The 13827-nt window shown below is 41.6% G+C and overlaps 1 protein-coding gene across 4 annotated transcripts in view; it reads right to left on the bottom strand.

The window, feature by feature from the left end:
* The window catches only part of CACHD1 (cache domain containing 1), a 213124-nt gene that overhangs the window by 87945 nt on the left and 111352 nt on the right, over nucleotides 1-13827 (bottom strand). The gene's annotated exons all lie outside the window — the stretch shown is intronic.

Raw genomic sequence — 13827 nt, 5'->3', positions numbered from 1 at the left:
AAGAACTACTCAGATGAACTGATTATATGAGCAAAGGGGTAAGTTTTCAAATAGTGTGTTGAGATCCAAAACAAAAGTTCAACAGTTTTGTTTTGATACATATCATCTCAAAGAAGGAGACCTTTTAAGAGATTTTAAGAGACATTTCATCCAGCCTCTTACCCAGTACAGAATTGCATCAGCATTGTCAACTGTGCCTCTAAGGACACAGTTGCTTCACCAATGTGGTCATGCTCCCTTGGACCTGCTCCAACCTGTCTAGACTAGAAGACTGCTGCCTCAAAAGCCACAGATGGAGAGAGAAGGAGAGATTAATACACCGGCAGCTGCCTGTGCACACGCTGGCAAAGCAGCATAATCCCACTGTCCCTCTCTTGTTTTAGCATTTAACATCTGTGAAGCAAGAGCAGCACTCTACAAGGAACTCACTTGATCTCCACGTGCTAGATAGCCCCATTAGACCTGTTCCCTCACACACTTTTAAAATAAAAGACATTTCATATTTAGGCTCTGAGGGCTACCTGGTCTCTGTCACCACTACTCAACTCTGCCATTGTGGTGTGAAAGCAACCAAAGAGAATTTAGAAAAGAATAAATGTGGCTGTGTTCCAGTAAAACTTACTTTTCAAAGATAGGTGGGTGGTGTGCCAGACTTGTTTCACTACCCCTGGTCTGCACCAGGACAGTCCAAGAGAATTCTCTGAGATGATGAAAATGTATTATTTCCATACTGGGCAATATGGCAGCCACAGGTGGCTACCAAGCATTTGAAATGTGACTAATGTAACTGAGATACTAAAATTTCTACTTTGCTTACTTTTGATTTAAATATAAATTGTCACTGAAGAGTGGCTACCACACTGGATGATGCAAGTCTAGAAGGTTCTCCCGATTATCTGCTTCATCATCCCTCAGGATGTTCACTTACCATTTCCCGAGAAAGTCCAACTCTGACTGTGGGGGACTTCCTAGTCTACGTCACCAATGTGGTCACGCTCCTTTGGACCTCCTCCAATCTGTCTAGACTAGAAGTGTCCCCGACTTCTCTCAAAGCACATGCATAATGTTTAATTTATGGCTCCATTTGTGTATTTCTTTAGTGGGTGGATTTTTATGGGTCAGGCTACATGAATAGACAAGAGCCCCTTGAGAGCAGACACCACGTCTTGTTGGTTTTATTCTCCACTGTGTAGATGTAACAGTATTGTTCTTGCCAAAAGCAAGCACTCATATTAACTGATCTTCTATGAACATCCATCAGCTCTATTCTGGGTTCCCCCAGAAGGCTCCAGAAGTCCAATAACTGAGGACCACGACTCAGATAGATGGCTCCTAATTACTGAAAGTCTGGCCGTATCAGAAGCACCTGGAGGCATGCTAGAATGCAGATTCCTGGGAGCTACCCTGGAAGAGTCTGATTTAGTGAGGCTGGGGTGAGGCCCTGGAATCTGACTGACAGGCTCTCCAGGAATGAGAAGCCCTGGAACCCTGTCATGCAGATTCCTTCAGAAATAAAGCAGTAAAATGACTTTCTGTGTGAGCACGGGTTCTTCCCCGTACGCCTCAGAGAGACCAGGGACAGAGGGTCTTCCAATTTGAATCAAGAGAACAGAGTCAATCTCAGGGATGCCTGAAACTCACAGCTGGGCTTTGCTGGACAAATTACAAACCCCTTTTAAACCTGCCCTTCTCACAGTTGAGGAAGGTGACACCAAGGAACGCGCAGCACATCAGGGACCTAAGAGATTAGATTGTGTCACCTAACTCCCTGCACAAGGATGAGCCACACACCACACTGCTTCATGTCAGGGACACAGAAGGAAGAACTCGCTAAAGGGAGCAGGCAACTCAAGAGAGTTACTCATAATTTCTGCCAGGAGAAGCGTAAGCCTGCAGAGAGCCCCTGTCCCCCTGGATGGAGTCTCCACCGCCAGGACCCATGCCATCAGCCCCACCCCTGGAGAAGGCTGAGGACCAGTGCTGAGCACATACAGATTCCCTGGGCCTTTGTGAAATGTTTGCTCCTGGGACCAGGGAGACCACAGAACTATTTTTACAGGCTGTTTTCCTTTTTGTACTGAAAAGATCACCTCTAAGAGCATTCAAGAAAACATTTTTTATAACAATAAAAATGGAAATGACACATTAACGAAAGTAGGTGCTCAGTAAACATTTGTCAGTCATAAAATGGTTTCACAATGTTGTGCTTGTCACCAATAATCTACCCAACCTTCTCTTCCCACCGTCTCCCAACCTCCAGTTGTAAGTAGACCAGTCCCTCAACACATGTTTCCCTCTTGGGTCCCAACTGTGATGCTCTGCAGGGTCCACTGCGCCCATTGTACAAAGCCCAGCTCTTCCCATTCTCCTCCCAGGAACTCCTCGTCAGCCCCAGCCTATCTGAGCCCTTTCTCCTCTAAATGATTGGTGCCACTCTGCATCTTAATTCATGCTTGTGTCTCTTCCCCTAGTTTTTAAGTTTTGTTTTGTAATCAGGCTTAACATAGCGCCAACATAGTTGATGTCTGAGAGATACAGATTGGTTAGTTTTAGATTCTGCTTAAATCAACAAAAGTCTAATAGATAAAAATTCTAAAATAAGATTGATTATAAATAATGAGCAAGTTATCTTACTTTTATTTTGCCTTCCCCATGTACTAACAAGGGTGTAGTGAGGGGAAATGCCAACATATTTTGTTATGGAAAACTTACTGTCTAAACCCTACCCCACAGCACTTCAATTCCCAATTCTCTCTAAAACCTTTCACCTATTTGAGAAGTCTGAGTTCTACCAATGGAATTGTTAGTTACTTGAGGATTTATATTTCTTTCTCGGGTCTAGCACATTGCTGGGAAAGTATAGTTCTCCATACATTTTCTTATTGGTGGCTGACCAATGTGGAAGAGGGCTAAGTCACTGGAAAGTTGATATATTTTATTCAGTCATATTCATGAACATCTATGATAAACAAGGAACTGCCAAAGCATGGTATGTCCTGGTCAGGGGCATGGTTTCAGAGGTACAAAGACCTGGACTGGAGTTTGGGGTTAAATCGCTTATTGCTGTTGAACTCTTGCATAGAACCCACATTTTCTAAACACCCATTTTTCTCATTTATAAGATGGTGATAAGAATAGTATCATTTTTTTCATAATTTCATAATTTCATAATCAGAAAACAGCTCTTAACGAGCCTGGTACACACTAAACATTTAATAAATAATGAGAACTACTATTGGATGTATTAGTAATGGTAACAGTTAACAGCTACTGTGTTACATTATACTATCACAAGGCTATTCCAAGTGTTTTATGTGGATTAACTCATCTAATCTTCACAAACCTGAGGGAAATACTATTATTATCATCTGAAGACCAAGAAACTGAGGCAAAGAAATGTTAAATTAAGAAGCCCAAGGTTCACAGACGGGAAGTAACAGAACCAAGATTTGAACATAAATTTCTCATCATAATGAATATATTATACTGTATCTCAATCAATCAATCATCATCAACTCTAGCTAAAACAGCTAAAGTAGAATTCAGTTCTCTCAAAGGAAAAGATTACTCTCAAAGCTTGTGGGGCTTAGAGGAAACCTTTGCTTTTTACTTAATAGGAAATGACAGTAGCTAAATATAAAGCTTCACAATGGACAGCTACAGAGAAAGAACTCTATGGACAAAGACAAGGATGCAGAGGAAGAGGAAGATGCTATTAAAGGCAGATGTTCTCTATCAACTGCAGATAACTGAGATTTTCAAAATGTCTACCACTGGCACACCTATGGAATTGGCCATTTGTGGGTTTATCTTTTATTATTTCATTCCAGAAGAACCTCAAGCTCCCTTCCCATCCACCACTGAACTGTGAGAGGTTTCAGGGAACGGGTGGCAGCCAGAAGTTCCAGATGGACAGAAGAGCGTGTACGTCTTCTGCATGGAGAAGAGACAACAGCAGATCTGGTGCCAGCTTGCACCAATGTTCTCTTTTTCCTGGTACCAACTTTCTCCTCCAAGAGAAAGACCCACGCATTCTGGTAATCTGATGACCTTAAACAAATAACTTATGTACAAAAAAGATAAAATAGAAATAAGAAAAGGCCAAGAAAGAAGACATTTCACCAAATTTCTGAAAAATTCTCACACAGGACAATGAATTCAGGATGCTGGATAACATAATGGACAACGGCCACAATTTAAGTTTTATAGTAAATGTGGGTAAGATGTAAGACTGCAACAGCTCAGGGAAGCTCTAGCTGATGTGGTCCAAACACACAGCCTTTCAGAAATTAACTTGATCTAGAAATAAAATGTAAAATACCCGAAGCAGCTCTTTTTCTGAAAGAATCCATAGAACAATCCTGATGTTTGAGAATTAAATAACCACTTTGCAGGAGAACCTCAGCCAGAGGGCAATTTGATCTAGTGTCTGGTTAGCTGATGGACATCTGGATTCTGAAAGTTTACTAGTAAAGGATGAAACCAGATTGTTACCTAATTTCAGAACGTGATTTAATTCTTGCTCCCTGGGTAATGTGCACACAGTGAATGCCAGTGGTTCTAAGTTAATTTATTCCTATCAAGCCTACATCTGATATTTAAAGGATTCAGAGAAAGGTTAACCACTCTGCTTCCCCCTGCTTCTTGCTACATGGAATCTTTACATGGCAATGTAAAGATGAGTTCCTGCACACGTGCTGAAGTCAGCTCTGGAGCATGCACTCCCCAGTGGAGTTAATATGAAATGCCCAGTAATAAACCTTGCTCTGCTCTGATGGCTGCCGGCCCTGCTGATGCGCAAGTTGGGTTATGGAAGCAGGTGTCGACAGAGGGCTTAAGAGATACAGGAGGCGGGTGTGTCCCAAGTTGGTGAATCAGCTAGGAGAAGTGATTACGTGAGCAAAAGTCCTTGATTCTCTCTCCACCTTCCACTCCCTTGCACTCACTAATGCTTGCTTCTCTTCTGGGCTCCAAACACAGCAGTAAAACTTGCTCAGCTATCCTTGCTACACTAGTTACCTCCGGGCCCCAGAGGAACAGCTGCCCTGCCTAAGACAGGAACCCGTTTTATGCACACGTGCCTTTGAGAAAAAGATTTAGGTAAAGAAACGTGCTACTTACCCTGATTTGGAGACTGTGAGGAATGTAAAGTTGCTGCTTACAATACTTTATAAAAACATGTCAGTTACTCTTAAGGGTTACCTCAAAGATTTTTCATTGAGAAGTATATTAGCCACTAGTCACATTTATCAAATTTCAGGTTTATGGAAAGGTTAAGAACTGGTCAGATTATAGATTTTTATATAAAATAAGTAGGTGACTCAACGTATCTTTATATCTGTCTTTTAAAATAAGAAATAACAGTAAGAGAACAATCCTATATAAATCTTCTGTAGACTCTCATTCTAAGAAGGGGAGATATTGGATTATGACTGCTTTCCATATTTATTTTCATAAGATAAAACCAGTGCCTGAAATTTAGTTTCAAGAGCAATAACTCCATCTTTCTTATAACCCCTTAAGTTAAAAAAAAGAAGAAAAAAAAAACTTCCTTCTAGATTTACTTTCATGAACAACCGATCGAAACTGCATCCCGAGGGAGAAAACAGAACTGTGACTCCCACTTTGATCTCTTCCCCATGGAGAAATTCACTCCCTGCCTGGCTTGCAAGATGTTCATTTGATTGACGTTTGCTCTGATGTGCAAACTGCTTTGAACTTCAGACATTTAATTCCCATCAGGCTGCAGTCATTTTTATTCTCCTTCAACAGGATTTACAAGCAGGAGATCAGCAAATGTAGAAGATAAAATAAATTTGCAGAAGCTTTGAATCTTACATCAAAACAGTGTTCAAGTGAGTTCCAATTGGATTTCATTCAGCCTCGATTCACAGTGTAAATCAACTTTTCAGTGGAGTCCCAGTTTTGAAAGAAAAAGATATAAAGGAGAGAGACACATTCACCAGTTGGGGTTTACTTTCTGAATCTCTTTCTTGGTCTTTGTGTAAATTTCCTATGGATGGTGATTTGCCAGGGAAATCACTCAAAACCTGGGTTTTCCTCAACATTTCCACGGAAGTCTGGCCAATCTATCACATAGCATGCAAAACCCACACCAACGATGTGGATTCCAAGGGTGCCGGTGAAATGCAGTATATCGTTCATGGGCACATTTTTCAGGTAATAATTTAAAAAGCAAATCCTTGTGTCTATCTCAGAAAAGAAAGGCTTACACTGATAGTTGAGTCCATAAATAAAGCCTATACGATGACAGCTAGTAGAGTAGGGGATATTTTTTCCTTGTTGGCTTGTTTTTCATCACTGCTACAGACAGGTACAAAAGGTTAAAAAAAAATACCCTACCATTTCTTACAGAAGCAAAATCTAGTGTCAGATCAGAAGCTGGTGTGGAACAAATGCTGTGAGGCTTCTGATGGAGCTCCCAGCACAAGGCAGACCCTTGCTGCTACTGCCACCCAACTGCCACGTTCCACTTTAAGAGCAGCACACATTTTTCTGGGACGCAAAGAAGGCAAACCCCTTGACCAGTAGCTACAGGAGCCTTGAAAAGAAGGTCTGGACACCAAAAAATGTCCTAGTCACGGCCCAACAGTGTCTGGTTCGCTAAGATATGACAAGGAGACATTTCACTTCACCTCCACTCAGCCAGGTTCCCGCTCATTCTTTCTGGGAAGTGTCTGCTCTCCAAATATTTGAGCAACACCAGTTGAAAAGAATTAAACAAGAACCTCCTTATCTTCCACTTAACCACCCATGAGAATAAAGTTAAACAAAGAAAGAGCTAAGATAAAAATCAAACATCTGCACTGGCAAATATTTAAACTGTTTGAATGGTGGAGGACGGGGTAAGAGTGGGATCACTTCAAAAAGGAACTATCACATTTATAAAGTAAATGATCCTCGACTCCCCCCCAACCGAGTTTACTTATTCAAACACCTAAATTAATGGGCAAACTGAAAAGCTGTCAAATAATGTGTAATCATGTTCCGAGAAATGGTTTTTCCTTCCATCTCCGTGGAGATTGGAGAGATAAGTCACATTCTTTCCATTCGTATCAGTAATAAGGATTAAACCTGCAGGGTTCAGCAACTCAGCCAGAGTGGAAACCAGGCTGGGTTCATATGCCCTTGGAAGGTAAGGCTTTTCGAGCAATAAAGCATCTCCCTCGCTATTAAAATCTAAATATCATACAAATCAGCCACATTTCTTTTCCCCACTGCAGCAGATCCCTGGGAGGTGGCCCTGATGTGACCTGTGTTTGGCTCCTAGATCCCATGTAATCTGCCTTCTCACACAAGCCTGGAAAATCACACAAGTGACATCTGGGGGAACTGGCCCCAGAACCACATGGAACATTTATCCTTTCACTGCCTCGTCACCAGGTTGGGGCAGGGGCACGTGAAGAATAAAGAACGGTATCTGGGAAAATAAAAGAGCAAACAGGCAGGTGGACAGAGGCCCAGTGGGACGCATAGGCTCCCTTTGTGCTGTTCCGTAGCCTCTGCCTTGTCCATCCTCCCACTTGACCTCTAACAAGGACTTAACGTACTTCACAGTTACTTATTTACATACTTTATCCCTTGGCAGGAAGATATAAGAGAGATCCTTTCCCATGTTTATCCCTAGAGCCTAGGGAGCCTGCCTGTGAAGGGTAAAATTTTAGTAAATGCTGAATGAAAAAAATGCAAAAAACTGAAGAGGCTGAGACTTGCTGGGATTAGAGCCTTAGAGCACAGAGCTTGTAAATTCGTGGGTTTTCTTCCTGCACATACGCTGCGTACTTAGGAAACAGCAGACAACCAGGAGCGGTGCGATACAGACATCAAAGAGAGGCACTAAGAACCTCAGAGTTGGCGGACGACCTTGGAGATGAACTGGCTCAATCTCTCAGGCACGTTCGCATCAGAGATAGACAAGGTCTGTCCAAATCTCCGTTTCGTAAAAGAAACACGAAACATAAGATGTGAAATACTTACAGCTAATGTGTCCTCAAAAGAAATTACTGACCCAATATTGAAAAGTTAATAAAGCTACGAGTGTGAAGATACTGGGTCCATCATCAGACCAGACTAGTCGAGTCTCCCAGAGAGATTATAGACACAGCGACTTTAAAAACATGACCTTCTCTGAAAACATTTAGATACTTTTGCACAAAAATGTATGAAAATCTCAAGGGAAGTCCTCTGCTACAATGGGGTCTATTTCTTACAGCTAGCATAGTCTACCAGGTATTTTCTTTTAAAGACTAGACAGACAGACAGCTAGGAAGGAAGCAAGCAAGCAGGAAAACCACAAGACCAAGACTCTCTAAAATCCATAAAAGGCCACTGATGAAATCAGTATTCTAGGCAGTGTGGCGGGTCTCCTGTCCCTCCTTCAGTGAAGGTCACTCAAGGAAAATCCAGAAAGCAGGACTGTCAGCAGACCTAAACGCTGGTGCTTTCTGCTATGAGAGTGCACATCAACAGTCCTGAAGATGTTTATCTGAGCGCACACACGCACGCACACACAGGGAAATGACATAAACTACTGCAGCACACACTTTTAAGACTGAAAAACAGACTAAACAGACAATGGGAGCTTTATCGTCAGCCTATTGAGGGTCATACAATAGCCTCAAGTGAAATTCTAAGAAGGAACACATAGTACAGCATTTCAACTGGCAGATACACCACTCCAATTTTACCACTGGCCAAAGTATTTTGTCACTAAGAGCAAAATGATGCGGAATCAGGAACCCTAGATTCAAAACCCAGCTCCCCTGAGTCCAGACACAACCTCTCTGCGCCCACTTCCTCACCTGCAAGATGGGGGAGCTGGTGGATTGTACCCTGCTGAGCTGTTGAGATCATAGGAAGAAAGTCATGTAAGTAAAATAATGTATACAGAGGAAAGTACGTTACTGTGGTATAAACATATGTAACTCCTTTACATAAGTTAAATACTGTAACTGAGCAGGCCTTCTGAAATGCAAAGCATTGTGCAAAATCTTTGTTCAATTTTGAGCTCAGCTCAAGTCCTTCTGGTACCGATATCTATAAAGACTGTATCTGTAACATTTTGCCTGCCTGCAGGTAATAATAATCTTTAACCAACAAGGCAGGAAGAATGACTTGAAAGACTGAGACTCGCCATTCATTACTTTGGGGGCAAAAACACAAAACACATCTTCCTGGGGAAATAGGAACTATGATAAAATTAAACTCAGTGGTCAAGAACCACGCTTGTCACATTATTTGACTTTGTGACATCAAAAGAACAAAAGCCTTTAGTGCAAAAGCACCTGGCTAAGTCACAGTGCTTTGTTTTTCATAAGAACAGTAACAGTAAGAAATAAAACATATATAGGGTTAAACATTTGTTTGTTGTTGTTTTGGGGAGGGATGGGAGGTAATTAGGTTTATTTATTTTTAGAGGTGGTACTGGGGATTGAACCCAGGACCCTGTCTATGCTAAGCATGTGCTCTACCACTTGAGCTATACCCTCACCCCTGGATTAAACATCTATCGTTTTTTCATGTGCACCACCTTAAAATAGGGTTGAAAAAAATTGGATTTGCCCACATGTGGGTCAGCTGTTACGTCTAGAAACATCATTTTATACAAAACTCAACTGTGCGTTAACTCAACAGTAAAACTACAGTTTCACTTTGCCCTCTCTCCTGAACTGCCATGTATAGAACATAACTGTGGGGGTGAAAATATTCATAGGATGAAAATAAAATGATGCTACAGGCTAACCTCAACTGCTTGCCAAACACCTCCTAAGAATGATCCACATGTGATTCAAAATCAAAATCAGTGGTTCATACTGAATTGATCTTCCTCTTAAATATCTTTTGTTCTTATTTTCCTGTGCTAGTTAATAGATGCCTCTCCTCTGAGATATTCAATTTAAAATTTAGAACCATTTTTTCAAATCTTCCCCCTAACTCAAATCTTCAGTAAAGTCTAGCTGACAGAATCCATATTATTCTATACTCCCTGTCTATGGATAATATTCTATGGAACCCACCACTGCCCAGGACACCTTTTTGTTTTCCTACAATCCTTCCTTAAGGTGTCATTACTTTCCTCCTGGATTATTAGGATGGTCCAACTTGACAAGCAACTTTCCTGTCCACCACAATTTATCCTTCACTTGCCAACTAATTAATTTGCCCCAATTTTAGATCTGACTACAGCCTTCCTTTGCTTTAAAACCTATTGCTTATGGAGGGAAATGTGTCCAGTCAACCAAGGACTTTGAGCCACTACCATGCATCTCTTATCTGCCAATCTAGCTGTGTCCTCCTCTTCACCACCCTCAATGCGCTATGATGCTTGCCGTCTTCTGGTCTGAAGCATCCTTCCCCTAGATCTGCCTGAAGGAGCTCCACTCTTCAAGGCCTCAACTACCACTTTTGTACCAAGCCTGAGTGCTCAGAGACCTCTGTTTAAGATCACTTTTTCTCCTAAAAGAGTCCAGCTTTCTCATGACACTTGGCACAGTCTGTTTAGCTTACTCTGCATATGTCCCACAAGCTCCTAAAAGGTACCACCTGTTCTGTTCATCTTTGTCTGCCACAGTGTCTAGCACAATGTCGCGCACACTGAACTGCCTTGAACGTGATACAGACGAGTTGAGTTGAAAGTGATACATACATAGATATTCGGAAATTTTGTGCCTTTGTATTTACCCTGAATACAATTATTAGTATTTGTTATAATTATTCATATCCATTACTGTTATTATTGATGATTAAATCTAATAACTGAGATGACTAAGTCAACATTAACTTAAGTTTCCTATCAGAGCTCAAGGGAATAATACTCAGATGAAAACAATGACTGTTCTGAATGGGCATAAAAGTACTTGAACTTCTGCCTGGAGGTAAAGTAGCTCAATAATTTGGAAATCGTCATCACTATCAATACTCAAAGTAAAGACAAAATTAGGTTTGCTACCACACACTAACTCCTTCAGCAAATGAATACAAAGTTGAATCTGACAGGGTCCCTGAACTCGAGTATAATGAGAAGAAAGATGAGAGGCTGCTCTCGATACAAATAGGACTGAAAACCTGGTATCAACCACTCTTCACAGTTACCCAGAATCAGCCTCAGCCACCTCCGATTCCTCCCTCTTCCAAACACCCAAGGCAGTGGGTGCCAACAGCCAAGCTCAGGCCCCTCTTTTTCCTTGCCTACACCGACGAAATCAGACTATGTCTTCTAGTGGCTACATGGGTGACAAGTAACATTCCCTTAAGGGGATCATCATTTCATTCCATTTCTCAAAGATTTTAAATTCTCTCGTTCAAGCAACTAGTATCTGCTGAATGTCCACTATGTGTCAACACAGAAGCAAGAGAAGAATTGTCCTTGATTTCATTTGAAGAGCTCAGAGTCTCCTAAGTAAAGTTCAGCATTTGCTCTGAACCCGGCTTCTCAGCTGCTCCTCCCATCACTTCCTCCAGACACAATGTCCTCCTCAGTGCTCTTGGCCACTTCCTTCACAGGGCTTTCTACAAACTGACCTTTCTCTCCCGGAGACCTCTTCCTCCATATCACTGTATGTTCAAATCCTTTTCCCACTTCAACACTCAGCTGAAATGCTTCTTCCATAAACCATTCCACAAATGTTTATTTTTTTGAAAATGAATGACTAAATGAGTGAGTCATTTAATCTCTGTAGGCCTTGATGCATAGTATCATCTCTTTTGTCCCCCCTCTAGGAAGCTCTCAAAAAGATGAAAACAAATTCCCTAACGAATCTAGAATTTACCAATTTGGGCAGTAGGAAAAGTTGCCGATAATGGCAAATGGCTCCAAAACCAAAACTTCTAAGAAGGTTGAGGGAAATTAATGAAATCTTAAGAGGTGGCTCTCTGGAGTATAGTTTAAACTGCTCATTTCACAGCCGAGGAATCTGTGGACTAAAGAGGCTAAGCGAACTTTCCAGGATCACATAGCAAACTGGCAGAACTAGTCTTAGCACCACAGTCCCATGATATGCACCATAGCTGAACTTAAAGTGAAAGGGCAACTGTCTCCACCGTTTTCAGGTATTTCTTCTTCACCACAGTAGAGACTGACTTGATTTAAAATTCAAAATTTTTAAAAACTTAAGAAGAGGCTTGCCTCTTATTAAAAAGGAAAGAATGCTTATGTTTGAGTTCAGTTAAAAAAAAAAAGGAAAGGCAAAACACAAACCCCAATCTGATGCTCTTAAGTCCCTGAAGAATCCCAGAGAGCCTCGTACAGAAATCAGATCGGTCAGCATGTTCATCAACAAAATTAAAAACAACTCCCTAAGTAACTTATTTCTGGTTCCTGTGTGTCAGTAACACTTGAAGGACTTAAAATGTGAACCCAGAAATTTGCACAACATCTAAATCATGCCACAAAATATACCACCAATTTACATGGATAAAGACTTAACTCAAATGAATACACTACTTTGCAGATAGCTTATTATTATGGCCATTAACTTTTTTTTTTTTTTTAAAGAGAAGCAGTCCAGGAGAACACTAGAAAGTTCTAGGAATGAGAGTCTGGAATCCTCTAATCTAAATCTGAGGGTTAATAAAAATTCAACTCCAGTGGTATGTTTTGCAGTTCAATTTTCTATTCTGTCTCGAAGAGGGTGTGATGGTCAATTTTATGTCAATTTGGCTGGGCCAGGGTGTCCAGATATTTGATCAGACACTATTCTGGATGTTTCTGCAAAGGGATTATTGGAATGAGATCAACATTTAAGTCAGTGGCCTTGTGGGTGGGCCTTATCTAGTTAGCTGAAGGCCCTCATAGAACAAAGACTGACCTCCCTGAGCAAGAAGGAATTCTGCCAGCAAACTGGAACTGCAACTCTTCCTGGGTCTCCTGCCTGCTGGGCGATCCTGCAGATTTTGGACTTGATCCCCACAATCACCAAAATTCCTTAAAGTAAATCTCTCTTCCTCTCTCTCACACACATCCTCTTGGTTCTGTTTCTCAGGAGAACCCTGACTGATGGGGAGTCATAATAGGGGCTTATTCATGAGAACTGTAATGAGGAGGCTGTGTTCTTGCATTCGAACCCATGCCATCTGCTCTGCCTGCAGCACAATACCCTCAACAGGTGAGTGATAAGGCCTGATTCCTGAAATCATACAGTTCTCCTGGATGCCAGCCAAGGGAGGCACTAAATCTGGGTTCTCAGAAAGAGAGATGAGTCCTGTATGCCTTCCCCAGTGACTGTATCCATCTCAGTGGATGCCCCAACGCAAAGAGCAACTTGTAAAATAGCAGGAATCCAATTTGACAACAGTTCCCAGAGTTTCTTCACTTGTGGGAATCAATGAAGCTTTTTAAGTCTCCCCTGAGGGGTATGGGAGAATTCTCTGTGCAGCTGAAGTCTCCTAGCTCCAGGTGGCTGGCTTCAGACAGCCTTAGAAACAAGTTGCTTACTTACTGTAGTGCCATCAGAGTATCACTTTGCTCATCCCCAACCTGGCCTGGATGCTTTAATGCCAGTTCTCACCATGATTAGCCAATTAACGAGCATTAACTGAGTGGAGGATAACAGCACTGAGTCCCACTTGGAGACACAAAAAAGAATTAAAAAATCTAAGCTCATTTTCCCAGTATCTCCTCCCTGGTTCACCTTCTCCATTGTTCCTCTCTTCTTAAATAAAGACATCAAAAATAAAAGATCAGAATGCCAACAGGCAGAACACCTCCAGAAGAAACTGGGGAATGGAGGAGAGAAACGGATTAAGAGATATGGAAGATAAAGTTATTGATTGATTTGTGTAAAAGCCAAGGGTTAGCAGGGCCTGCTG

Source organism: Camelus ferus, chromosome 13 (genome assembly GCF_009834535.1).
Source record: "Camelus ferus isolate YT-003-E chromosome 13, BCGSAC_Cfer_1.0, whole genome shotgun sequence".
NCBI classification, from domain to species: Eukaryota; Metazoa; Chordata; class Mammalia; order Artiodactyla; family Camelidae; genus Camelus; species Camelus ferus.
This window is presented reverse-complemented; position numbering and strand designations above follow the sequence as displayed.